We start from the raw sequence: 26,331 nt of genomic DNA, 5'->3' as shown, positions 1-26,331 counted from the left end.
ATAAACTACGGCATGCCCACACGCGCATCAGGCCGTTGCACTGCTTCTAATCGTTTCAATCAGCTTACTCTGCAATGGCTATGGTCTCAATGGAATCAGCTCTTCCTTTGCTTTTCTAATTTTTATTTATTTGTCAGGCTACCGAAGATATGCTTACGGTCTATGCTTATAAGGTGAAACAAATCCCAGCTTAGGGAGTGAAGGTTCAGCTTTTCCAGTTACCTTCTTTAGGGGGCGTATACTTGGAGGCGCGTAGTCTTTGGCAACATGGCCCGCCGAGTCCCTGTGATGGTACTGATTCTCTTCCGTTTTTTCTACATGAGTTAACAACCTCTGCTGTCAAAATTGCAAATGTTCATAAAAAGAGCTTGGCAGAGAAGCACATAATTTTGATTAGGCATGAATATCTATGTTATATTTCTTGCCACAATGGAGCTTCCATGTTTTGCATACAAAATCCAGACAAAAACTCATGAGTACTTGGCTAAAAATACATTCCACACAAAAGCTAAGAAAAGAAATATTGTATTATCAGATTCGACGCAATAGATTTCTATGCCATGGTATTGATCAACTGCGATAAGTGTTCATTCTTTCTTGCTACAAAAGAAGCTATGCCTACAAAAAAAATAGTTAGCATACATGCTGGTTACATTTTTAGACTAACTTGCTAATCAATATAGAGGCTATAAATATTTTTGCTACTTTCCCTTAAACAACCTTAAAAAGGAAACACAGAACCATATTTGCCTGGTTGGACAAAAAAATGCACACCTCAAGGTATTTGACACAATTACCTTGAATCCATAAAAGAAAATAGTTAAGATATATCAACAATTTATAGAGTATGCTTATAGAACTAGAGTACGATCACAAAACTAACAAATTTATTATGATAAAATTTCGTACCTGACACTGTCAGTTTTGTTTTGGTTTGGCATATTTGGTCGTTGAGAAAAGAATTTTGCTTTAAGGGAAAGAAGCTGGATAAGAATGGACATGATCTCAAACAAGTTGCTGGCAACCATCAGAGGAAGGCCAGTGCTTTGCAAGGATGCTCACAGGAATGCGCTGCTGCTGGAAAAAAGGGGGCGGATAGTTGCGGATTGCGTAGATATGACCTATGCAAGCTTTGGATATGTTGGAGTGTTCCCCTCCTCTAGATTAGCTTTTGAGTTGTTCTCTTTGAAATGTTTACCGGATGATGTATAAGAACTATTTTTGTTGTATGTCGATGGAATCAGGGGCAGCCCCTTTTCTCTAAAAATAAACTATCAAATATGTTTACACACCGACCTTCATAGGTTTCTTCGTAGGTAATATAATCCAGTTTTTCTTCTAACCTAATAATTTGGAATACACTAAGAAAACTTAGTTGTTTGGAAAGTAAATTACAGAAATGGATATGGTTGACTATGCTTCGCAAAATAATATAGTTTCAAACATTTCTAAGTTGATGTTAGTAACATCCACAAATTTTAAAAACAGCTAGGAAAAGTAAGTTGATCTAGCATAGAGACAGTATGTAATTAACATGAATGACCGAGTATGTACATATTTACAGAACTGGAACTCTACATCTGCATGCATATAATTCAGAATGCAACATCTTGGATCTTAGTTTATGAGCAAAATATGATAATTACCATGCAACATTTTGGAACATATTCAACTTTTATTTTGAGAAAAAAAAACCGTATCCACCTTCCAACTAAAAACTTCGTAGTGCTGCCAGTTCATTTATATTAAAGTTCCAGAGGCTTGACATGCCATGTTATGTTTTCAGATAGTTATAACTTATAAGAAACAAATTTCAGAAATCAAGTAGCTTATTTAATTTTTTAAGCAGAGTACTTAGAAGCAACCAAATCATACAATAAGTTGATCGCTACAAACAAGTGGTACCTACAGCTTAACATCCAGAAATTGCAAGTAAAAATAATTCCAGATCAATACATTTGACCAACAACAAAACTAGATCAAGTACATAATGGAGAAGGCAGAGGTGCAGGACGGGATACGTACCAGCAAATCTTCTCTTCCTCACTCCATGTAAGCCAATCGCTGACGGAATCAGAGCCGTGCTCATGTTAGGTTTGACGCAACGTCGCAACGGGCGGCAAGGAGGAAACACAGCTGCAGGATGCCGGCAGAGCGGGCCGAGGAGAGCGCCGATGAGCAGCCAACTGCATCGATTTGGGGAGGACGGCATCAAATTGGGCATGCTTTACTGCAAGGCTCGATAGAGAAGAGAAAAGGGGATGAACGAGAGAGAGACACGGAGCGAGTGGGATACGCGTGTGCTGTGTTGTACGGAGTACTCGCGAGGTGGCTTTTGTCTTTTCCGTAACCCTGTTCGATTGTGTCATTACGTGCGAGTATTGTGTTACGCTGAGGCGCACAACCAATTCCTGTTCTTTTTTCCCGAGATTCCAGACCCCTGCAATACACATTATGAATTCCGTACGATACCCATCCGATCTCATTCCAAAGGGATTCCATTCCAAAGGAGCTTGCCTCACCGGCTCTTTGCCTACCTAAACCGCAGTGGCACCTCAGACTGAAACCAAGATTCGTACCTACTTCGAAATTTAAGCAACGAAAAAAATATTAACGAGCCTAGGAATTTAATAAGCAAGGAAAAAATGTTAGCTCCCGAAAATTTATGCAAGGAAAAAATTAGAACCCCGAAATTTAAGCAATGGAAAAAATAATACCACCCCAAAATTTAAGCATGGAAAACAATTAGCATCCCGAAATTCAAGCAACGAAAAACTTAGCCCTAATACATCTCATCCCATAAGATCAGTCTGTATCGATTTTTTTTAGATATGTAAGAGTTAGTCCATAAGTGAGAACCAACCTGTGGTTGGATGGTTAGGAGGGCAGTGGCACCCCCAGCTCACCAGAGTTCAAATCCTAGATTTAACACTTTAATGTTTCATTAAAAAGGCGGAATATTCTTCAGTGGGAGGCAACGTGCCCGTCGACAGCGAGTTGCCTGTGGTGACTTCGTCAATTTCAAGATCAGTCGGATCAATTTCTTGGACTCAGTCTCTCGAAGGTGCTCATAGGGGTAGTGCGTATGTGCGTTCATAGGGGTGAGTCTATGTACGTATGTGTGAGCGTCTGCATCTGTGCTGTGTATCGCAAAAAAAAAAGTCCACAAGTATAAAATTATTGTTAATTAGATTGGCGTTGTGGTGTAAGTATCAGACTCTATTGAATGATGTTTTATCATCTTCCTAAGGAAATTACATGTTTCAGCTTGGTGTCCACATTTGAATATGCATCACAGTTCCAGCTAATTGTTATAGTGCATATCAAATTGTGTCTCGATATGGCTACATGTCCCAAAAAGTAACCTACATTCTAACACACAATGGTCTTTATGATTTCTACTAAAAAATACATGAAGCACCCACCTACAGGCGCGGCGTGTCGCCGCGCCACTGCTTCCTAGTAATTCTCCAAGCATTAAGAGATGCTTGACAATGTTTACTGAGATTGAGACATCCCGGGTAATAATAGCATGGAAGTTTGGCAAGGATGGATGCTACCCAGCCTTTTTTTTCCGAATCAGGAGCTTTATATAATTTTAGGGATTATAATCCTTGATAAGGATCTGTTCTAAGAAGGGGGGTTTATAATTCACCCAAAGACACCTTCTTCTATCAGTACTAGCTCTCTTAGCACAAGCGTGAGCTGTCTCATTAGCTTGCCTTCCAATATACGAAAATTTAACGCTAGTCAAGAATCCACTCAGCTCCTTTATCTCCTGGCATATGCAAGCGATCTCGGATCTGCCGCTTCTAGGATCTTCCATCTGATGTAGCACTTCTTTAGCATCACTTTCTATCTCCACCATGTGGTAATGACGATTTAGAGCAAATTGAACTCCGTCACGAATTGCAAGCGCCTCCATGATTACTGCGCTCGCCACAGCGCAGTACCACAAAGCTTGTCCGAGCACAAAGACACCATCATGATCTCTGATTACCAAGGCTGAGGTACCTTGACGTGCGTCAGCATCAAAACCAGCATCAACATTGATTTTCAGAATTCCCATCTTCGGTCTCTGCCATTTGGGGGATTTTCTTTGTTGGCATCGACGCCTCCTTCTTTCCCAACTGAGCAAGGTCGAATGTTGACTCCACGACCCAACGAACTGAACTATGATCGATCGGCCCTCATTCCCATGCCATACCGAGTTCCTTTCTGTAATTCTTGGTTGTCACATATTCTATAATGCCTTCAATAGTTGGGAAGCCTTCCACGTGTCTCAAGTGCAAAATTTTCACATGGTTGATCATGCAAAACTTTGTGTTAAAGTAATTACCTTGTGTAGTTGTAGATATATTCTATCTACCATATCTTACCAATTCTGTTCGGTTCTAAATTGATACGAGGAGATTGTTCACTTGGCTTCCAAGGCATTGTAACCGTGACTATATATATGACCTGATCGCTCCTATTGTGAGGCGTCTTCCCTCAGTCTATTTACTCCGTTTATAGTGTGTTTAGACAACAATCATTACATAAGCGGGGCTGACTAAATTGTACTCTTCGGAACCTTTGCAATCAAGTCCAAGAATCGATCGCACAACAAATCTTCAATTGCCGTCTCTCTCCTCGTATTTGGAGATCCTTAAAAGAATGGCTTGGGCTGGTTGACATACAACCCCAAGATTGGACCATAATATATACCATGAAGGATTGCAGATTTTAAATTGTTCATATTTAAAAAAAAAAGAATGTTGAAAAAATGTTCCAAGTTAGAAAAATGTTTGAATTCAAAAAATATTCAAATTTGAACATTTTCAGATTTTACAAAATGTTCAAATTTGAAAATTGTGCAAACTCGAAAATTGTTCTAATTCAAAAAATCTGAAAATTCGAAGATCATTTAGATTAAAAAATTTGAAAATTCTGCAAATTCAAAAAAATCAGATTTAGAACTATTCAAATTGCAAATTTGCTCTTATTCAAAATAAAGAAAAAATGAAAAGGAAAAATAAAAATAAAAAGAAAAAACAAACTAGGCCGGCCCAATATGCCTCGCGTGGGTGTGCGCTGGTCCCATCCGCCCCGACCAGGTCAGCAAAAAACCTTCCTAAATTGACTATGGGTGAATTCTATGAGCAGGCCAAATATGGTATTGTGATGGGCCAACAAACTGACAGGCCGATTCAGCAGGGCTTTTAGGTGCGGCAACTTCGTGGGTCGTCCTCGTCCGGCAAGCTGACTCAGCTAATCTAGAAGTAATTCTCGAAAAAAAATTAATGTAGAAGTGCGAGCCAGCTCTGGTCCAGGGCAAGAAGTGCGACACCCCGGGGCCCAACCAAAATGGGGATCCATTATTTCTGTCACAGTGCATATAGAAAAAGGTAGAAAAAAAATTAGACGCATCGAGCATGCACGCAGCCTAAATTGAGCCAATTTATAGAGTTTGCCCTGGGACCTCAAAATCCTAGAGCCGGCCGTGGCTGTGCGGCAACACTCCAGCTGACCGGCTCCCAACTCCACTACCGGAGCATGCAGAGCGGTGCCGAATGCCTCAGCTTCGAGGATTTGTAACCGAAGAACGGAGCGGCCCGTAGTGCAAAAATGCGGAGCAACTAATTGCTAGCTCCTCGTTTATGGAAAAGCCGGATTTCAGAAATATTACAAAAACTACAATCGCTAAGTGGCTACCACGAACTGGTACTTCTTTCTCTGTATTTTCTGCTCTCTTCTCCATCGTCCTCATAGCCTGAGGCCATCCAAAGGCCAAAGCTTTGTGTCAAGCCTAATTACCGACTGATTCGCCCGTCACGCCGCCGAATCGAGCCTTCCCGCCGCCGAATTTTACTTCCCGCCGCTCGTTCCACGATCTCCTACACGCAAATACTCGCTGCTCGGCTCAAACTAATTACGAGATCCCCGTGCCCGCCAGGACCTCATCACTGATGCCACGAGCTCCCTGCAGCCAACCTCCGACGCGAGCAGTTGCTCGATTCCAGATCGACCACTTATGTAGACGACCTCAGACGAGGCTAGATGGGCCTGTTACCTCTCAAACGAGCTCCATCCAGCTCGAATGGGGTGGCGAACGAGCCGGCACGTGGAGGTTAATTGCAATTTCGCCTCCTACAGCGCCTACATATATACTCTGTACCGTCACCGTGTACCGTCGTCCTGGCTCTTTCCTTCTCCTTACTCCAGCAAAGTTGCCCTCTAGCTAGAATTTTGCTCTTGATTAATTTTCAGTTACCAGTATAATCCATTCTTCCCTCAATGCTTTGTATCCAGTTGGGTATCCTTTTAACGTTGTTTTGCGCTCGTACATCTCCCTACAGTTTTTTTAATCCTTACCGCAACAACAGAAACACCAACATAACAATACATGAAGTTCAACTTATCCAAAAGCAACATCCTAAAAAAGGAAACATTGCACAAACATCGTCATCGTCTGATCATAGATATTAGATTTTTCACCCTGAAGAAAATCTCCGCTTTTAAAACAATGTCTTCAAGGAAGCCATTGCTAGACATAACTAGTTAAGATCAGACCTTGGATTTTAACCCTTAAAGGTAGGACATTGAACTTCTTGACACTCCCAATTGCATACCGCTGCTATAAAGCCCGAAGCACTAAGTAAGTTCACCTTCGATGCAAAGCCTCGAACCACGAGCACTAGTCCTCGGCTTCCATGCCATTCCCTGCATTTGACTTCACCATGGAAACAATAAAGAGTGTCCCATGGTGGCAACAGATACTGCGAGCTTCACGCCGCTTCCCATGAAACCAAACGGTTGGAAAAAATATGGGAGCGCAAGACCGAATCCCATCCCATCCCATCCGATCTAGCATAGTTTTGGAAAAAGTTCCTATGGCTTAAGATCCTATGAATTGAAAAGTTATATATAAATATCAGTTTTGCTAGTTCTTAGCTAGCCGAGAACTAACTTAGTTCTTAGTCGACTACTACATCAGATTTACATCGTGATTCGTGTACTTGAGTTTGCACGTTGGGTTGTAACTAGGATTTTTTTAGTTGCAAATTAGGTTGCAACTTAATTTTTTTAACTGCAAGTGATGTTGGAAAAATATCTCCGGACCGTTTTATTTGCTTGGTGATTCGTGGTAATGGTGAGTATCCAACTAAATGAAAACTACCACCTTTTTTTTGACACAATGAAAACTACCACCTTCGTAGTATAAGGGTGATATTCATGGTACCACGTAGGTAATGAAGGAGAGCATAGAAAAGCCCTACTTTCTATACCTAGGCCCAACCCGGCCTAGTTGGACCGACAGGCTAAGAAACTAGGATTGAGTCCGGCCTGGCATGCCTAGCCAGATCCCAACCTAATTTCCATTTTTGCAATCTAGGGCCCAACCCGGCCCGACGTTTGGGTTCCAAATTCAGACCCAAAACTGGTCCGACATGCAAGCCCAGGCTAGGATTTTCGAGCCAAGGTTAAGTTCGTAGTCAACCGAGAATTAGGCACACCAATCTATACTTCTTATAAAACAAAATCCCACTAAGTGCAATTAATATTTGTCTATCTCAACATGCAAGCTATCCACATCACCTATTCCCTTAGGCTAGTCATAGTGCTAGTATCTTAACTAGTATCATGCATCCTAACTCCACCAAAAGTGCTGATGTGGCAAGTAATTATTGATGAGAGAGGGGATTAGAGTATCATAGTAGATACTATATCATAGCGCACATCACGAAAAAAGTTAGTATCAAACAAATCTTGTACACAAATTTGTATTGGGATTCTACAAATCAATTAATATAGCAAAACTATGATACTAGTCTATGATACTATGCATTAGAGCATCTCCAGTCGCGTCCCCCAAACCGTCCCCCAAAGGGATTTGGGGCGCGCCGGACAAAAAAAGCGTTCCAGCCGCGTCCCCCAAAGCCCTTTTTTGTCCGGCGCGCCCCCATTCGGTGTCCGGCGCCCCGAGCCCGTCCCCGTCCCACGGGGACGCACCGGGGACGCCGGACACAACGAAAGCGAGGCGGGGAGTGGCGGGGCCGACCCGTCGGCGGCACAATTAATTTAAACCTAACCGTCGCCTACCTCGCGACGGAAGTTATTGGCGCGCAGCGCGGTGCGGTTCCCGCGAGAGGGCGCAGCGGACGCGTCCCATCGCGCCTAGCTGCGCGTGCCGGCGTTAATGAGCGCCACCGCTCCTCCGCCTCCCTCCGGCCTATAAAAAGGGCGCCTCTCATCGTCCCTCTCACACACAAACCCTAGCGCCTCTCTCCCAAACCCTAGCCGCCACCATCTCTCAACAAGACTCGACGCTATGTCTGGTAGAGGCGGACCTCGCGGCCGCGGCCGTGGTCGTGGTCGTGGTCGTGGCCGCGGCATAGCTGAACGCTCGCCGTCGCCTTCCACGCCGCCGCCTTCATCATCGTCGGAGATGGACGTGGAGCCGGACGTCCTGTTCGAGTTCGTCCACGTCCTCAAGGGCGACCCGCGCGGCATCCAGAGGCTGCCGGACTCCTTCGCCGAGTACGTCGGCGGCGTACGCCCGCGCACGATGCATCTGCGGGAGCATTCGTGCGGCTACTGCCGGTGGATCGTCAAGGCGATCTACGACGCGCGCGGCAAGATGTACCTCAACATCGGCTGGGAGAAGTTCGCTCGCCACCACAACCTCCAAGCCGGCTTCATCCTCGTGTTCTCCTACTTCGGCAACAGGGACATGAAGGTCAAGGTCTTCGACGAGAGGCGCTGCCTCCGGGACTACCACGTCGACAGGGACGACGACAGCACCGACGAGGAGGACGACTGAATGAGTGTTGTTTCTTCGCAGCGAATACGTGCAAGGAGGTTTCTGCCTGTTCGCCTCATCGGTAGAACCAACAAGGGCACCATCCTCCCGCTGGATTTTCCGGTTTAGGTGATCGGGTGTGCCCTCGAGTGTTCTTTCTTAGCAGCGAACACACGAAACCTTCGATGCACGGCCTAGTTAGGTTTAGTTTCTTTGCAATATTTTATATTTGTGTCCACCATGGTTCAAACTATGTATTAGTTTGTGGAAAACCATGTTCCAAACTGTGTTTTCGTGTAAACCACGTTCCAAATTATGTATTAGTTTGTGGAAATTGAAATAAAAATGCCTAAAAAATTATTTTAAATGTTTGGGGGCGGCGTTTGGGGGACGCGGCTGGGGAGCGACGTCCCCCAAACGCGGCACGAACGAAACACGTCCCCCAAACGCTCGATCCGGCGCGGTTTGGGGGACGGTTTGGGGGACGCCACTGTAGATGCTCTTATGGATCTAATATCATACAAAAGAATCATATACATAGTACTACTGTATGATACTACCCACTATGGCCAGCCTTAGCCAATCATTTGTCCACCTCATCCCACTAATAGTTCTTATTTATTATCTATCTCTACATGCAAGATATTCATATTATCTATTTTTAACCATTAAACTAGCAATGTCATCTTTTGTTTTCCGCTCGATTGATAATATCGCACCCTCATGTTATATCATTATATAGTTAAGTCATGTATAACTTGAACACCGAAATAGTTTGACAACAAAAAGAACTCTTTGCGAATTAAACTCAATATTAATTACGTGCTCTTATATGTAACCACATATGCCATTGTTAAAAACATGCGGCAATGTGCATGCATTTTTCATGCAAGACAATAATATCATTTGGTTTTTTACCTTATCTAAATCAATCACGTACACCTCTGAAATACTATGATCTTTAAATTTTCAAATACCTATCCATTTCATGGCTATTAAATTTATTGTCTCAACTCCCATGGCCAACTAAATATTGCATATTCTATAAACCAAATTTTATGTGTTTTATTAGATTTCTTAAAGAGATATCTGCTGCAACGCGCGGGGTATTGTTCTAGTAAAATATATTCCTAAGGAATGAGATCCTCCAAAATTTGGGGAAACAAGTTCAGATGTGCTCGTTTTGGTAACACAAAATTCAGATGTTTTCGCTCGCATTTGTTTAAAAAAGATGGCTTCTGAAAATCGATTTGCGCATATTTGGATGAACTGAGCGCGGTCAGGCAAAACCGTCCCTGTTCCGTTGCGTGTGGCAGGTGCGGCCCAGCGCTCCGCTGAGCGCGTGTAGAAAAGAAAACAAAAGGAAAACGGTTCGCCCGGAAAGCGCCGTCCAGATATAGAAAAGGGCGAGCGGGGAGAAGAGCAATTTAGCCGCGCGCCAGCAGACGACGCGGAGACCAAGGAGGAAGGGGGAGCGGAAGAGGAGGAGGATCCAGCCTGCCCCCTTCCATTCCATTCCATTCCTTCTCTCTCCCCCATCCCCATCCCCGTCCCGATTCACCCCACCGATCGCCATCGACGATCGCCGCGACGCGCGGACCAGCACCGCCGCGCCGTCTCGCCGATCGATCGACCCAGGTGCGTACGGCATCATCCCCGGAGATTCCGCTATTGCTCTCCGCGGTGAATTGTCGCACGTACATATGCGGTGATTCTAGATTTGATCGTCTGTTCAATTCTCTCTCTTTTTTTTTTTTTGAGGAATCGTCTGTTCAATTCTTGCAGGTGCAAATTCGGAATCGGGCGCGACAGGATTTCTCTGATGTCCGTTGTTCGGCTTGCTTGAGAGCAGCGGCCTGTATCGCGTACGGCGCGTAATGGTGGAGTTTGAGGCTCCTTCCTGCTGACGACGATGGAGGTGTGCGAGAGCCTCTGTTTCCTCTGCCCCGACCTGCGGACCAGGTCCCGGCACCCCGTGAAGCGGTACAAGAAGTTGCTCGCCGAGATCTTCCCCAAGTCCCAGGTGACGTGCATTTCCAATACCCATGCTTCCAATTGCTCACTGCTGGAATACAATTTTATATCAGTACATGCATGTGTGCACTGCATTAGTGCGTCCTCTATGACCATTCAGGAAACTGATGAGTTCTACATACATTCTTCTTCTTTTTTCAGGATGAGCCGCCTAATGATCGAAAGATAGGCAAACTGTGCGAATACGTTTCGAAGAATCCACTCCGTGTTCCCAAGGTAGATTTCTCATTCAGACTTTATATAATTGTCTAGGGAAAACACCCTACACTTCTTGTTTTTTTTCTTCTAAATAAAGCATGATGGCGGCTAGTGCCTGTTCGTCGAGTTTCACAAGTAGGAAAACCTAAATAATGGTGTGTATGCACTTCCACAGATCACGGTTTATTTGGAGCAAAAGTTCTTCAAAGAATTGAGAGCTGAGCGTTATGGCTCAGTGAAAGTTGTAATGGCGATTTACCGAAAGGTGATATGTTCTTGTCAGGAGCAACTGTAAGTTATTTTTTGCTAGTTGCGTTTTCCCTCTTGAATATGTCACTGAAGGTTCTAGTTGCTAAATATTGGAATGTTGTAGCATATTTCTGACAGTTTCATTGTATGATCGCTACATATTTCTGACTCCCTGCTATGTCATCCTATATACTCCAACTGTATATGTAGTTTCCTATGAGTACTAAAATATTGTCACTTACATTATCCAACTGTATATGTAGTTTGATTCTTTTTTGGGGGATATATCTATTAGGGGTAGATTCTGATCTCTGGCAACAATAAAAACTGTACCTGCTGCGAATCTTTATATGCTCTGTTTGTATGGATAATTGCTGTCATGAGCGAAGTCACTGTTTTGCAGGCCCCTTTTTGCCAATAGCTTACTAACCATCGTAGAGACCACACTGGAGCAAAATAGACATGATGACTTACGGATACTAGCCTGTCAAACACTTTTTGACTTTGTAAACTACCAGGTATTTGGACATTCGGGTAGGCATCAGTTTGTGAATTTCAATAGTTTTGAGTTTTGTTATCGCCCAACAGAAACTCTTGTTTTCTGTAAAATTTGAGTTATGTGTCATGCTCTTCTTGTTGCAGATTGACAGCAGTTACATGTTCAATCTAGAGAGCCAAATTCCCAAACTATGTCAACTGGCCCAAGAGTTGGGTGAGAAGGAGAAGATATCCATTCTTCATGCAGCTGGGCTCCAAGCCCTTTCATCCATGGTACTCCTTCTACACCTGATTGGCTCATTGGTAGCTTTCCCTCCATGATGCTTTTATGGATTTCCTTTTTTTAAAGAAGGGTAGTTGATGTACAAATCTATTATAAATTATTGAAAATAATTCCAAGTTAGTCCCAACACTGATATTGAACAAATCGGCTTACCAAAAAAATCTAATGTCATACATGTGGACATGCCTCGTGATAGCATCTGCATAATCCTACCACAAATCTCGTGATCGTGAACTAGTCCACTAGTTGAGAGGCATATGATCTTACAAAGTGTGCAACGCTCCAAGAAAATGCCTTTAAGAAAGAATCACCCCTCGAACCCCGATGTTGGCTGATCCAACCAACATCGAACTAATAGCTATCCTCCCCGAAACAAATAGTGGAACCAATACCTTCAACAAGGCAAACAAGGAAACAACGTGCCAACGGCCAGGAAGCTAAATCATAGTTTTCCATCTGGAGAGAATACAGCCACGATGTAAACTGCCATAGTCGTCATCCACCACTTTGCTGGCCTGATCGTCGAGAACTAGCTGACCAAAGGAGAAATCGATGCCGCACTTCCATCTCACATATGGATATGGTATGACCCCGCCGTGCACCTAGCCACCCTGTCATGCCATTGTCCACTAGGGCCTCGATCCGGCCCATGGCCAATCCAGATCCAGCCTTGGTGCGCCGAGACTATAATAGTAGAGGGAATTTTCGTAACCAGGGCATGGCTGAACCCGACTCACATGCCTATTTTTCCAAACCGCTCCTCCCGAGGGAACCTCTCTCTCTCATATATATGAGACAGGGAGGAGAAAGTTTGCCACCGCTCTCCGCCGGGGTTCCCTCCTCCACTCGCTGCTCCGATGACGGGAGGAGGAGGGGGAACCATGGTTTTCCGTCTCGGTCGTGTAGATATTGTTAGGCTTAGTGTGTCTAGCACAGGCGTTTTGAAGGAGGTGGCATCATCGTGTGGAATAAGGCTCCTTCTCGACGGCGTTCATGGCGGTGGCTTCGAGGGATCTGTGGACAACGCATTCCACCGTCCCTTTGATATGGTGGATTTTATGTTTGATGTTGGTGCCCGCGCAGCTTCTTGGCGACGGCGCCGTTCTATGGAGGTTGGGTGGCCCAACACAGGGTTGGTAGTTCGAGGAAACCGGGTTTGGTGCTTCTTCTCCGCCAACGTCAGAGGGAGGGCCCTAACCTAGAGCCAAGATGATGCACGGGGTACCCCCGGTCGACTTGCCACATGGGCAATGGCTCTCTCCGAGCTTCTTCGACTCGCAAAGCCTGAAGATGGCGATGTTGCTCTCTCGGTTCGGGTGACGATGGCTTTCTGAGCTTTCCTCCGGTGTCCGTCTCCGCGGCGGCGGACTGCAGCAGGAATTCGGTTTGATGCGTTGGGCAAACGTTTCCTCCCTCGTTTTCAGGCGTTTTACTGCGTGCTTATAATTTGAGTAAAGTCTGAAACAAACCTTGAATTTATAGAGGCTGTTGAAACCAAACCTCAAACTACTAATCCCGGAAATCAGCACCCTAAACTTAGTATTCCCGGTCTAAATTGACATTCTGGTTGTTGCCAAACAGGGGATAGTTCCGTCCTCTCATCTGTCTCGCTGACATCCGAGGCCCACTTGATCTCTCGTCTCTGGCAACAGCAGAAACGCCCACGTCTTGAGCAGCGTCGGTAGAGCTTCCCGTCCAGGGCGCACACATACTGAATCTGTCTTTGCTTGATGTGAGTTTTGGCTAATACGTAGACAACTAGCGACGGATCAATCGATTAGATACTGAACATCAATCAGCTAGCTAGCTTCTTGACTTTCAATTAGTTTGCAGCGTAAACGTGTTTCTCTGCGAATTGTGTCTCGGCAAGCTACACCGGCTGAATCAAATCGGGGACCGCACAGCGCGTGTGAGTACAGACGCAAGCCCTTACCGATGCCGCCATCCTATGCCGCCCTGCCGGAGCGCGGCCGCTTTCCGAGCCCTACGGCCGCGACGTGTAACCACTCGGCCAGAAGACAGCTGCGGCGACCACGGCGCGGCACCCTAAGTCTCTCAGCAGGCACAAGTGCCACTGGGTGACCGGGAGACATTGCTTCCGGTGCTGGCGGCGCTGAACAGCGAAGCCGACACGGTGACCACGGCTGCGAGCTACCGGGTGTTGACCTGGACGAGGAGGCGGCACACGCCGTAGCCATCCTGCAGACATTGTCTGATTTCCTAGAGTGTGTGGACGTGGTCGAGCGACGCCCGCGCGGAGGTTGCTGCTGCCCTTGGTGCCGCTGCTCCGTTGAACTGAAAGACAACCAACGAGTACAGAGTCTCCTGGTGGCCACCAACCACCGCGGCCGTCATAGTGGTGGCTGGGTGTTGTGATCGCTCAACGAAGATGGGGAAGGAAGGGCAGGCTCTGTTCAGATTCCTCGGTCAACAATCTCAGCTTTGATCTGCCACATCAACAAATCCCGGGGGAAAACGAGCATCTGAACAAGTAATCACCGGGAAGTGGGAGTTTGGGGTGCTAATTTCAGGGATTTAAAGTTCAGGGTCTGATTTCGACCGTGTCTACAAACTCAGGGTTTAAAACAGACTTTACTCTTATAATTTCCAAACATTCTGTACTTGTTTTGTTATAATGGACACGCGATAATTTCTCAAAAAAAAAAGAACTCACGGGCCTATAGGGAGCGCGGGCTTGAAAAGGAATATTGTATCTCTGAGTTCTATTACTTTTGTAAAAGAATCACGCACCTAGATATTAATGGATTCAGTACCGTCAAAAAAGATAATGGATGCAGCAGTACCGTCAAAAAAAGATAATAAAGGATGCAGGTACAAAACTAGGTCAGAAAATTTCATTCGTCCTCCCTTTTCATCTCCGATTGGGATTGGATCGTCTATCGATCAGGTTGTGCCATGGCGCCGCCGAGGCCGAACCCACCTCCCCTTCCCGTGTTGGAGGGCCAAGACGCCCCAAGCTGGGTCCTCCTTGACCTCTCGGCCTACAGCTCCAGATGCCCCAACGCCACCTTCGCCAGCAGCATCACGAGCACTGGGCAGCGCATCGAGGTGACCTTCTCCATCGCCCGACCGCCCGACGTCTCCCACTTCTGCGTCCACCGTCCAGGCCCGGCGCCCGACGAATTCGCGGGGGAGCCCAGGGTCATGGCCACGGAGGCCGACCTCGTCCTTCTCCGCCTCCCCTTCACCCGACACGTACGGCCGGGCATTGTCCACTGCGACTACTTCCTCTACAGGGCGCACCCTCAGCACCCGTCGCTGCACCTCCTTCCCTACCCACAAAGAACCTTCCTCAACTGCGAGATGGCCCTCCTGCGCTGCAGCGACGACGAGTACGCCATCGCCGCTCTGCGAAGCACGCTCTACGAGGCGCCGCTCAATGAGGACGGCTCGCTCGAGGAGCCGCTGGAGTTCAACCTCTGGCTGTACCGCTCCGTCGAGGGGCAGTGGAGCTCCAGAACGTTGTCGGTGGAGGAGCCGCTGAGGGACAAGGTGTGCCCGGTGGAGAAGACGGAGCGGTACCACGCGACGACCAAGGCGATCACGCTCGGAGGCTCTGGTGGCACCGTGGGCTGGGTCGACCTCTGGCGCGGCATCCTCGTCTGCAACGTGCTCGATGAAAATCCCGTGCTCCGTGACGTGCCGCTGCCACCGCCGTCGAGGGGTAACTGGCTGTTGTACCACAAGCACTGCTCATATGGCTTCAGGGACATCACCGTCAGCCTAAGCAGAGACTGCATCAAATACATCGAGATGGAAATTGGCCTGCCAAGAGACGATCCTCCTGACCCGCCACCTGCTTCCTACCTGGAATGGTTCTACCGAAAGCCACGCCGTGAAGTACGCGATGGCTGGAAGGCCACCACATGGAGCATGCCAATCCCCATCGGTTCGTGGAAGGACTGGATCCCTGGCCTCACCGTCACCTCTGATGAAATACTTGTCCAGCCAACCGAGGAAGCAGCATTTCTGTCAGCCCTTGTCGGGTCTTGCCCCACGATGAGTATGGACGATGATGTTGTTTACCTCTTGTCCGAGGCAGCGGTGACTGCTGTTGACTTGAGGAGTAAGACGCTGCGAGGAGTCGGCAAGCTTGTTGCCGGAAAAGACTTCGTTTCTATGCACAACTGGACCTGTGAGATCTCCAGATATCTCAATCTCAATACGGCTGCAGCAAAAAGAGAAGAGGATAAACAAAGTGACAAGCTGAAAGAGGCGGGGAAATAAGAAGCATGCACGGTGGCGTATCAACCTGCAACATAGATCGATGGTGGCAAATTTTTTTTTTCAGATGGACAGCTGCTAAGCAGATGACAGTGAACAAACTTCAGGGTTTTGCTACTAGTTATATGTATTGAACTGTTAGTCTTATAAAAAGAATATTTAGTATGGTTAGACTTAGAAAATGTCCACATGGATGTCCTCAAAATCTCCAGTCCTTCGGACATCATGCCAATAGAGATGCTTCATTTGATCCCCTCAACAACAAATTGGTCCTTGCACCGTCCTGCCAAGGGATGGGTCGGTCAATACAAAACATACCATGCCCTCATATTTGGGCAAAATCCAAGAAATGTTTCTTCTATTTTCGGCCCTGAACAATTGTGTTTCTGCTGTGTATCCATAATCCTCATGTCTGATGTTGGTTTATGTTGTTTTCAGGTTTGGTTTATGGGTGAACACTCCCATATCTCTGCCGAACTGGACAATGTAAGTATATGGTATATAACATTTTTCGTTATGGTAGTGTTATTAAAAAACAAATCAACCAATTAAAAACTTGTACATAAAACCTTCTTATCTATCAATGCATTGAAACGCAAGGCTTTTGCGTTTTCGCGAAAAAAAAGTCCAACCCAAGGATTTAATGTTGATGATATTTTCCATTTTCCATTGTGTTAGTTTTAGTACAAACAAATGTAACAGAAAACCAGCTAGTTCCTAACTCTGTGGAGACCATATAACCAGAGGAGCATAATGATGTATCAGGATGACTGCTATTCTGCCACACTAGTTATGGTCTCAACAATAATAATTTTGTTGCACAGGTTGTCTCTGCAGTTCTGGAAAACTATGAGAGCCCATATGCAAATTCTGAGAGTAATGATGACACTGTTGAGGAAAAAAGAAGTCGCTGGGTGAATGAAGTACTCAAAGCTGATGGTCATGACCCTCCCGGTGTTACCATTTTGGCGAGGGTTTCTTCATGGAAAGATATTAGAGCTGCACACGGTGCATTGAATTTGACAATGTAAAGAATTTAATGTTGGAGTTTTTAGAAGTTGTTGTCTTAATAAGTTTCCCTAATATCGTATCTCTTTAAATCATTTTTCCTGCACAGAGAAGAAACAGGAAGTCAGAATTTCTGGTCAGGGATTTGTCTTCACAACCTTGCTAGAATATCCAGGGAAGCGACAACTATCCGTCGAGTTCTGGAGACAATATTTCGTTATTTTGATAATAACAATGTGTGGTCACCTTCCAAGGGACTTGCACTGTGTGTCCTTCTGGATATGCAGATTGTGATGGAGAAATCTGGTATTTCATCGTCTCCTCAGTTCTAAAGATTTAAGTGACATATTTTTACTAATATTGCACTTTACACTTCCTTCAAGATATCTACGCAATCGTGCTTATCTTGTTATCTTATATTATTGCTAGTGTTGATAAATTTTCTATTTTTTATAAGTTTAAATTATTGGCTGGCAGGACAGAATGCGCATATATTGTTGTCCATGTTAGTCAAGCATCTTGAGCACAAGAATGTATCGAAACTTCCAGATATGATTGTAGACATCATTGAAGTTACATCACGCCTTGCTGAGCATTCCAAAGCACAATCTTCTACTGCAATAATGTCTGCGATAAGTGATATGGTGAGACATTTGGGTAAAAGTATGCAATCCCTGGACAGTGATGCTGGTGCTGGAGATGATAACAAATGGAATAACAGATATCGGAAAGCTGTAGATGAATGTCTTGTTCAATTGTCTAAGAAGGTAAGTTTTTTCTAAATATTTTTCAGAAACACCATTTTCTTTTCTTTAGCTATATGCAAGGTACAGATCATTTGCAACCATGCCCACCCACGTCCATGCTCCTTGAATTTTCTTTTATGCTATTCAGGTTGGTGATGCTGGACCTATCCTTGACACATTAGCTGTAGTACTGGAAAATATTTCAAGTACCACACCTGTTGCACGGTCAACCATTTCTGCAGCATATCGTACCGCCCAGATAATTGCTTCATTGCCAAACTTGACATATAAGAGCAAAGTATGTTTGATTGACAATATTTTGTCTTTCTGTCCTATTCTATACAGAATGTTTAACAAGATATACTACACACTGTAGGCATTTCCCGAAGCATTGTTTCATCAACTGAATATGGCGATGGTCTATCCAGATTGCGAGACCCATTTAGGGGCGCATCGGATTTTCTCTGTTGTTCTTGTTCCCTCTTCTGTCTCTCCATGCTCATTCTCAGGAACTCCACAGACGAGCAAAAATAATCTTCACAGGACATTATCCAGGCAATCATCAGTTTTCTCATCTTCTGCGGCTATATTTGGGAAGCTAAAAAGAGATGTGTTTTCGTTTCGCAAAGTCCACGCCGGGATAGCACAAATCTAATGCCCATCAGTGAGGACTCGGATCAGGGCACTGAGAATGAGCCAAAAATGTTTAAGTCTCAGACTCTCCAAAGGATGACTAGTACAAAAGATACCTCTTCACCGTTTTCAACAGAATTAAGTAACTCCGATGGACCTACTCAGGAAACAGTATGTATTATACTCAGCTATCTTCTGGCTAACAAGATCATTTAGTAAATGTGACTAATTCTTGACAGAACATGAAGTTTTATTCATTTAGATGCAGGAACCAGTCATTCTCATGCTGAGTGCACGTCAGGCAAATCTTCTGCTTTCCTCGCTATGGACTCAGGCATTGTCACCTGAAAATGCTCCTCGAAACTATGAAGCAATTTCACATACTTACAGCTTGATGCTACTATTTTCTGAAGCCAAGGTGAGACAGTGAGAGGTGCATTGTACAGTTCTGAAATAAGTAACGTTATAGGCATTTCAAGCTCTTGAAAACCATTTTATACATTGACATAGTTTCCAAGATCCAAGTCTAACCAATTATTTTACTATATTATAGGTGTAAAACCTAAAAAATTATAACATTCTAGAAACAAATTCTAATAAAAATCTATGCATATGATTTCCGAATTGTCATTCTAAATATTAAAAGGGCGTTGGTATTTGGTAGCCAATGTTTTTCAAAACTATTGAGTGAAGTATATCCAAAATGGTTTAACCGTCTAAATATGGATTCCATTTAGTATTCACATAATAAAGGGGCGTACCCAGTGCTGCAAGCTCCTACACATTGTGGGGTATGGGGAAAGGTATTTCTAGGCAGCCTTTCACTTGCATTTTATTATGCAAGGAGGCTGATTTGAACCCAGGACTGTATGAGCAATCGATCTAATACGTAAGCTGCCAGTGACAATAAACTACTCCATCCGTCCCAAAAAAAAAAGCTGCTCAAGTTTGTCTAGATACGGTTGTATGTAGGCATGTTTTTAGTGTGTAGATACATCCATATCTAGAAAAACTTGAGCAGCTGTTTTTTGAGACGGAGGGAGTATGATAAATTCAGCAGGTACAGTGACAATAAACTATCATATCTTGTTCGCTGTGTCAGATCGCTGATTATAGCATGATTTATAGGATCTGATCTGAAAGACTGGAGTTTATCAAAGTAACTTATCTCCCATTTTTCTCTTATACGACTGAATGCCAGATTATAGATCACAGCCATATTCAGCTATTGAACTGTTAAGATAGTTGACTATTTTCTTGCTTATGTGAATCTTTTTTTGTCGTATTTCTTGTAACCTTAAATTCTAAGGCTCCAGAGCTGCAAGATTTATTTGACATTTGATTCCATGAGTCTCTGTGGTTTGACCTAATTTATCTACTGCAGAACTCACGTCTAGAAGTTATGGTTGGCAGCTTTCAGCTCGCTTTTTCATTAAGAAGTATTTCATTACACGCAGGTATTTACTTCCGTGAAAATGTTTTTCAGAGTTTTTGACGTATAACTATTTTTTTCGCGAAAACGCAAAAGCATTGCGTTTCGATGCATTGATAGAAAAGAAGGTTATATGTACAAGTCCCCTAGAGGACACACCCCGCCATACGACTCAACCCAAGAAAAACTAGTCTAGGAGAGGAGCTGATGGACACCCCGGGCTCCCGCGTCCGCCCATTGCCACGCATCAGACCTAATGTCGTTGAATAGGGACGCCACCGAAGGCCGCGCGTTGTCGAAGACCGCCGCATTCCGGTGTTTCCAAATCCACCACACGCCGTAAGCATGATAATCGACGAAGTTCCTTTGCGCAGTTGGCGGTGGGCGGTCCGCACAGCCTGCGACCACCACTCCGCGAAGTCACCCTCCACCGTGGGAGGACCTGAGGTGGATCGGATCCACGAGAGGACCTCAAACCACACCGTCCTGACTGGAGAAAGAGCACCCAGTGAGCAGGTGTGCCATGGTCTCCACAGCCGGATCGCACAGCGGGCATGTAGGCGCATGCGGTAAGCCCCGCCTCGCCAGCCTCTCACCCGTCCAGCATCTATCCATGCAGGCCAGCCATATGAAGAACTTCACCCTTGGCGGCGCCCAAGATTTCCAATTCAGCCTCCAAGACCCTGACGTGATGGCCCCCTGGAAGAGGGCGTCATAGAAGGATCGAGCACTTTATTGGCCATCCGTCCTCCAGCGCCAGACCATCCTATCATGTTCCGCCAAAAGTTGCACATCGTGAAGCCTACCCATAGCTGCACGTACCGCCAAAGTGCGAGCGCGCTTGGGGTACCTGCTATGTCGCGGATCCAGGTTCGATCGATCAGCCCCTCCTGAACCGTGCGCGCCATCCGGCGGCGCTTAGGGACCAGCGCATACACTTCCGGCGCCATCTCCTTGATGGATGTGCCATCCAGCCATTTGTCCTCCCAAAAGAGGGCGGACTCTCCATCGCCTACCTCCATCGTAGTGGAGGCCGTGAAGACGTCGAGCTCCATCTTAGAGAGCTGCATATCGAGCCCACGCCACGGTCGCGTTGGGTCGGTACGCATCCTCCAGATCCAGCGCACCCTCAAACTGGTCGCAGTGCGTGCCAAGTCGGGGATTCCTAGGCCCCCCAGCCGCAGCGGCCGACACACCCTAGACTAGTTGACATGGCAGTGCCCTCCATTGGCCTCTGCCCTGCCGGCCCACAGGAAGCCGCGCAAAATCTTGTTCACCCGTTTCAGCGTTTTCTTGTCCAGCCCCAACACCATCAGCTGATGCAAAGGGATCGCCGTGAGCACCGCGCGTACCAGCGCCAAATAGGGCTGGAATTCGAGTCGAGCCGAGCCAGCTCGGCTTGACTCGCTAAAGCTCGATCAACAATAGAGTTAGCTTGACTCGACTCGTTTAACAATCGAGTCCGGATTTGAAACTCGGCTCGACTCGCAAAGCTCGCGAGTAACTCACGAGTAGCTCGTTTAAAACTATTAAATAGAACATGTAATATGTACAATGCATTTTCCCCGAATATTTGGGCATAAATAACGAACAACAAGCATTAGGATTATGGTACCACAAAAATATAAACCACAATGATCAATATATCATCAGCATAAGATTGCCAAGTTGAGAAACCACAAATATATTTGCGCATTTTGGTGGGCTTGGGCCGAATTCATTTTTATTGAGCTAAACGAGCTACTCGCGAGTTCGATGAACTCGGCTCGTTTAGCTTGAACTCGTTTAACAACAAAATATGAAACTCAGCTTGGCTTGTTATACACCGAGTTCGAGTCGAGGCGAGTCGAGTCACGAGTTACTCGTTTAGCTCGCGAGTTTCGAGTTTTAATTCCAGGCCTAGCGCCAAACACCCAGCCCTGGGCATCATGGAAGCACGCCAGGTAGGGAGTTTGTCAGCCAACCGGTCTACCAGGGGTTGGAAGGAGGTGGCTGACAGCCTCCTGGTAGATAGCGGAATGCCAAGGTACTTCACAGGGAATTGCGCCAGCTGGCATCCCATGAGTCCAGCGGCGCCAGCAGCCTCCTCCTCCGAGCATCCAATGGGGGAGACCAAACACTTGGCGAAGTTGCTTTGTAATCCCGAGGCCTACCCAAAGAGATCCAGAATGTCGTGGACTGCGCGTACTTCCGACTCATCAGGGTGGTAGAAGGTCACCACATCGTCCGCGTATAGCGACACCGATGTCACCAAGTCTCGCCGAGCCAACCATTTGAGGACACCCAACTCGATGGCCTTGGCCAGCAACCTATTAAGCGAGTTCATCATCAGGACGAACAGCGACGGCGACAGGGGTCACCTGTCTCAGACCCCTCCTATGCCAGATGGGGGGGGCCTGGCTCGCCATTGAGCAACACCATGGTACTTGCCGTGGACAGCAGAATGGAAACCAGCTCGCGGTACCTAGGACCGAAACCTATCTTGCGAAGGATCTCCATGAGGAATCCCCACGAGACAGAATCGAACGCCCGAGCTATGTCCAACTTGAGCATCACCCGTGGTTCCTTCTCCCTGTGCAAGAACTTAGCAGTCTGCTTGACCAACATGAAGTTTTCATGGATGCACCGTTTGCGGATGAACGCACATTGGTTACGATCCACCAGCTACTGCATCCTAGGGGCTAGCCGTGTGGCCAAGGTCTTAGCCACAAGCTTGGCGAAGATGTGGATAAGACTAATCGGCCTGTAATCACCCCAGTGCCGCCGCGTCCGGGCGCTTAGGCAGCAGGATCATCAGGCCTGATTAAGGCCCTGAAACCCGCGCCCACGTATAACTATTTTTGCTCCACTGAAATGTGATTCATAAAAATAACAATGATTTGCTTTTTTCTATTCAGTTATTTTATTTAATGATAGGTCAGCTTGTTCTTTGTTAATCTTTACATGTTAATTCACAATAAAAATGACATAACATCTGGGCTTCTTCTTAACGTGTAACATGTTTTGCAGGTTTTCTGCCACCATCACGCAGGCGCTCTCTTTTTACTTTGGCAACATCTATGATTGTGTTCTTTTCAAAAGCTTTTAATGTTCCTACACTCATTCCAGTTGTTAAAGATTTGTTGACTGAAAGTACGGTAAGTTAAATTACACACCCTTGTTTCATTATGTTTTCTGTGGTGAATACATGTTTTCAATCTAGAGAGTCCAGAAATCCAACTTTTTTCAATTGCACAAAGAGTACATATGTAGGATTCAAAAGAGAACAAATGTTGATGAGAACTGGCTTCCTATTTCTTTTCTTATTAGAAAAACATGGTGTTCCTACATTTCCTTCTGTTTTAGAAGACATTTGTGTACTCATGTCCCAACAACAGTATGGAGAAATTTCTTAATCGAGGTTAATGAATGAACTCTTTAGTTTTTTTTTTTCGAGAAAACGCAAAGGACTCTTTGCGTTTCATTTCATTGAAAAGGTAGGGGGAAAACAGGTTTACAGCCTCCCTGGAAAATATGGTGCATAGTGCAAAAGTACCTTATATTCAGTTGGATACCTGTGTGACCGACCAACAGCACTTGAGTTTATATTATCAGTTCTTGTGTACGGCCATTCATTTTGTGTACAGTATAATCTCAAGAAATAAGCTGTTTGGTGGGATCATTGATGACAAAATTTTCACCTATTCTTGTTATGTTCCTTGTGCTCGTGCCTTTTATTTTATAGGTACTCATATATTGTGTTACTATGCAGTTTGTGTTGATTTTTTATAACCGATATGTTTAACAGGCCGATCCATTTCTTCATTTAGTTGAAGACCTCAGATTGCAATCTGTTGACAGTGCAGCCTATGGTTCGAAAGAAGATGACGAGCTTGCTCTGAAATCTCTCTCTCATATCAACATGAATGATCAGTCAAAACAAATAGCAGTTTCCATTATACTTGATAGCTTGGATCTGTCTGAGGTAAGTCACAAGGATACCCTTGCCTAGTCGTGTTTTGACATTTTCTGCTGCTCTAACTGTTAACTTCCAAGTATGCCGTGATTTTCTGCAGTCAGAATTGAATACTGCAAGAAACCAGTTGTTTGAGGATTTCGCTGCAGATGATGTTTGTCCTATTGGTTCTCATTTCATTGCATCTCCTTCAAAATCCCATGCATACAATGCGAAGATGCACCAAAAATCCTTGGAGGTGATCAACCTTCTTTTAGCAATCGAAGAAATATCAAGAGCCAGAAACTAGTCATTTTGGTTTTCTTATGTTGTGGTGGGACTTATTATGCAGGTTATTCCAATGGGGTTTGTTTTCGAGGATGATACCTTTGTTGAACCTGACAGTTTAGCAGAACCTCAGTCCCGAAATCCATCGGATAATAGTCTTCTTGATGTGAATCAGCTTCTCGAATCAGTATGTATTATCTGCTAGTTTTGGTACTCTGGTTTACTGACCATAATAGAAGCTGAATAGCCTTTAGTAAAATATATGTATGTGGTAATAATTGTCTTTTTAAGATGCAGCAATACATGCTAAAAAGAGGTTATTGCTTCTGCAGGTTGTGGAAACATCCCGGAATGTTGGAAGATTGTCGGTATCAACAAATCATGACTTGACTTTTAAGGATGTAGCCAACCAATGTGAAGCTCTCTTAATCGGAAAGCAGAAAAAGTTATCTGTCTGCATGAGTGCCCACCAACAAGAGGTGAGTACTGACCCCCCAAAGATCACGAGCAACTTGAGCTGCCTACATTTTAAACAGCTCTAGATGGTGCTACATTATATGGAATTAAGACAAGTACATTTTCCTCTCTTATGGTACGATGAAATCAACTTTCCTAATTAATGATATCATACTTGCAGGTTGGTGAACTATCTACCGGGAAGCTTGAGTCATCTGAGCCAGATTCTCCAACAAATGGGCTAATTCCGCTCACAAACGATGACCAGTGCTACTCCAATTTCTGCAAGCTACCGGTCTTGAATCCTTATGACAAGTTCCTCACATCCGCTGGCTGCTAAGAAAACGCTGACACGCCATCCATGATGCACAAATAGAGGGTACGGGATACCTCGGAAAGTTACCAGTTTTCAGCATACTGTGGTTCTAGCTCCATGCATCAAGCATGACCCATCCAAACCGAGTAAAGTGACCGGTATGCAAGATGAGATGATTTCATCCTCTCATAAGAATTGAACAGTGCCTTGGCAACACTGTTGTGTGATGCTCCTTTCATGGAAAAAAAAATACAGTCATGGTCGAGATCATGGGAGATGTAATTAATTCTACCCAACAAGATTCAGTTAGTCGGTATGTGTGATCTGTTAGTTTTATCTTGTCATTCTGTAGTTAACCAGCTATCTCGCAATTGTAATTATGCAAGCTGGCCTCACCGTACCATGTGTCACATGTTGTGTGGTACAGTGTCCAGGCAATTATTTTGCTCAGTGTTTTGTGTTTGAGCCGAATCTATTGATCTGTGTTGGTTCATATTGTATATGTTTGTATATTAGGTCACTACAACGGCTACTTCTTTCTGACAAAATTGAGGAAATTATAAGAGTGCCAGTGTCAGTATCAGGATTTATAGTTTGTCGGTTCCAATGTAGAGTTATATAGTTTGAATTGTTCATGGCAATTGTTCATGGCGATTGTTATATAGTCTGTTGTCGGTTGCATACAAGTATTTATTATCTTCTATGATGGTCTTATGTATTAATATATGAGTGCACACATATGTCAAGGGGATGCATAAGGTTATCACCGTTGCATGTTGACAGAATGTGAGAAAGTGGGAGCGGCAGAAACCCGGTCCCGATTCTTAGATGCATGTTAACGGGGGGGACTAATATTGGGGACCTTTAAACTTACATCGGTTGGACATTATTAGAATGTCTTAATATTTTCTTTGTTTGCTCATGAAAATGGCCTTAGGATTAATCACTAGGGGTGTACTTGCACATGTATATACCTACACCTAGCTCCTCCCTAGAAGAAGCACTAAAAAGACTATGATGAGCTTCACTAATTATGACAACACACAAATGAAATAGCAATTTTTTTGAACACTTGATCTCTTGAGTTACTCCATTTCACTTCACTTCATCTCATTGTATTTTACTTTATTGCACTTTGCTTATTCTTGCATTAGTTTTACTTTTTTTATTTTATTTTTAGCACTTGTAGTTTCTTAGTAAAAATCTTTACACACACACCATATCTTCTA

At 44.9% G+C, this 26,331-nt stretch overlaps 1 pseudogene; it reads left to right on the top strand.

Annotated features, from left to right (window-relative positions):
- Window positions 1-8,803: 8,803 nt before the first annotated feature.
- On the top strand, window positions 8,804-25,252 carry LOC124688657 (annotated as a pseudogene).
- The last annotated feature ends 1,079 nt before the right edge of the window (window positions 25,253-26,331 follow it).

This window comes from Lolium rigidum, chromosome 2, assembly GCF_022539505.1.
Source record: "Lolium rigidum isolate FL_2022 chromosome 2, APGP_CSIRO_Lrig_0.1, whole genome shotgun sequence".
Lineage (NCBI taxonomy): Eukaryota > Viridiplantae > Streptophyta > Magnoliopsida > Poales > Poaceae > Lolium > Lolium rigidum.
The sequence above is the reverse complement of the archived record's forward strand: the minus strand, read 5'-3'. Positions and strand labels throughout refer to the sequence as shown.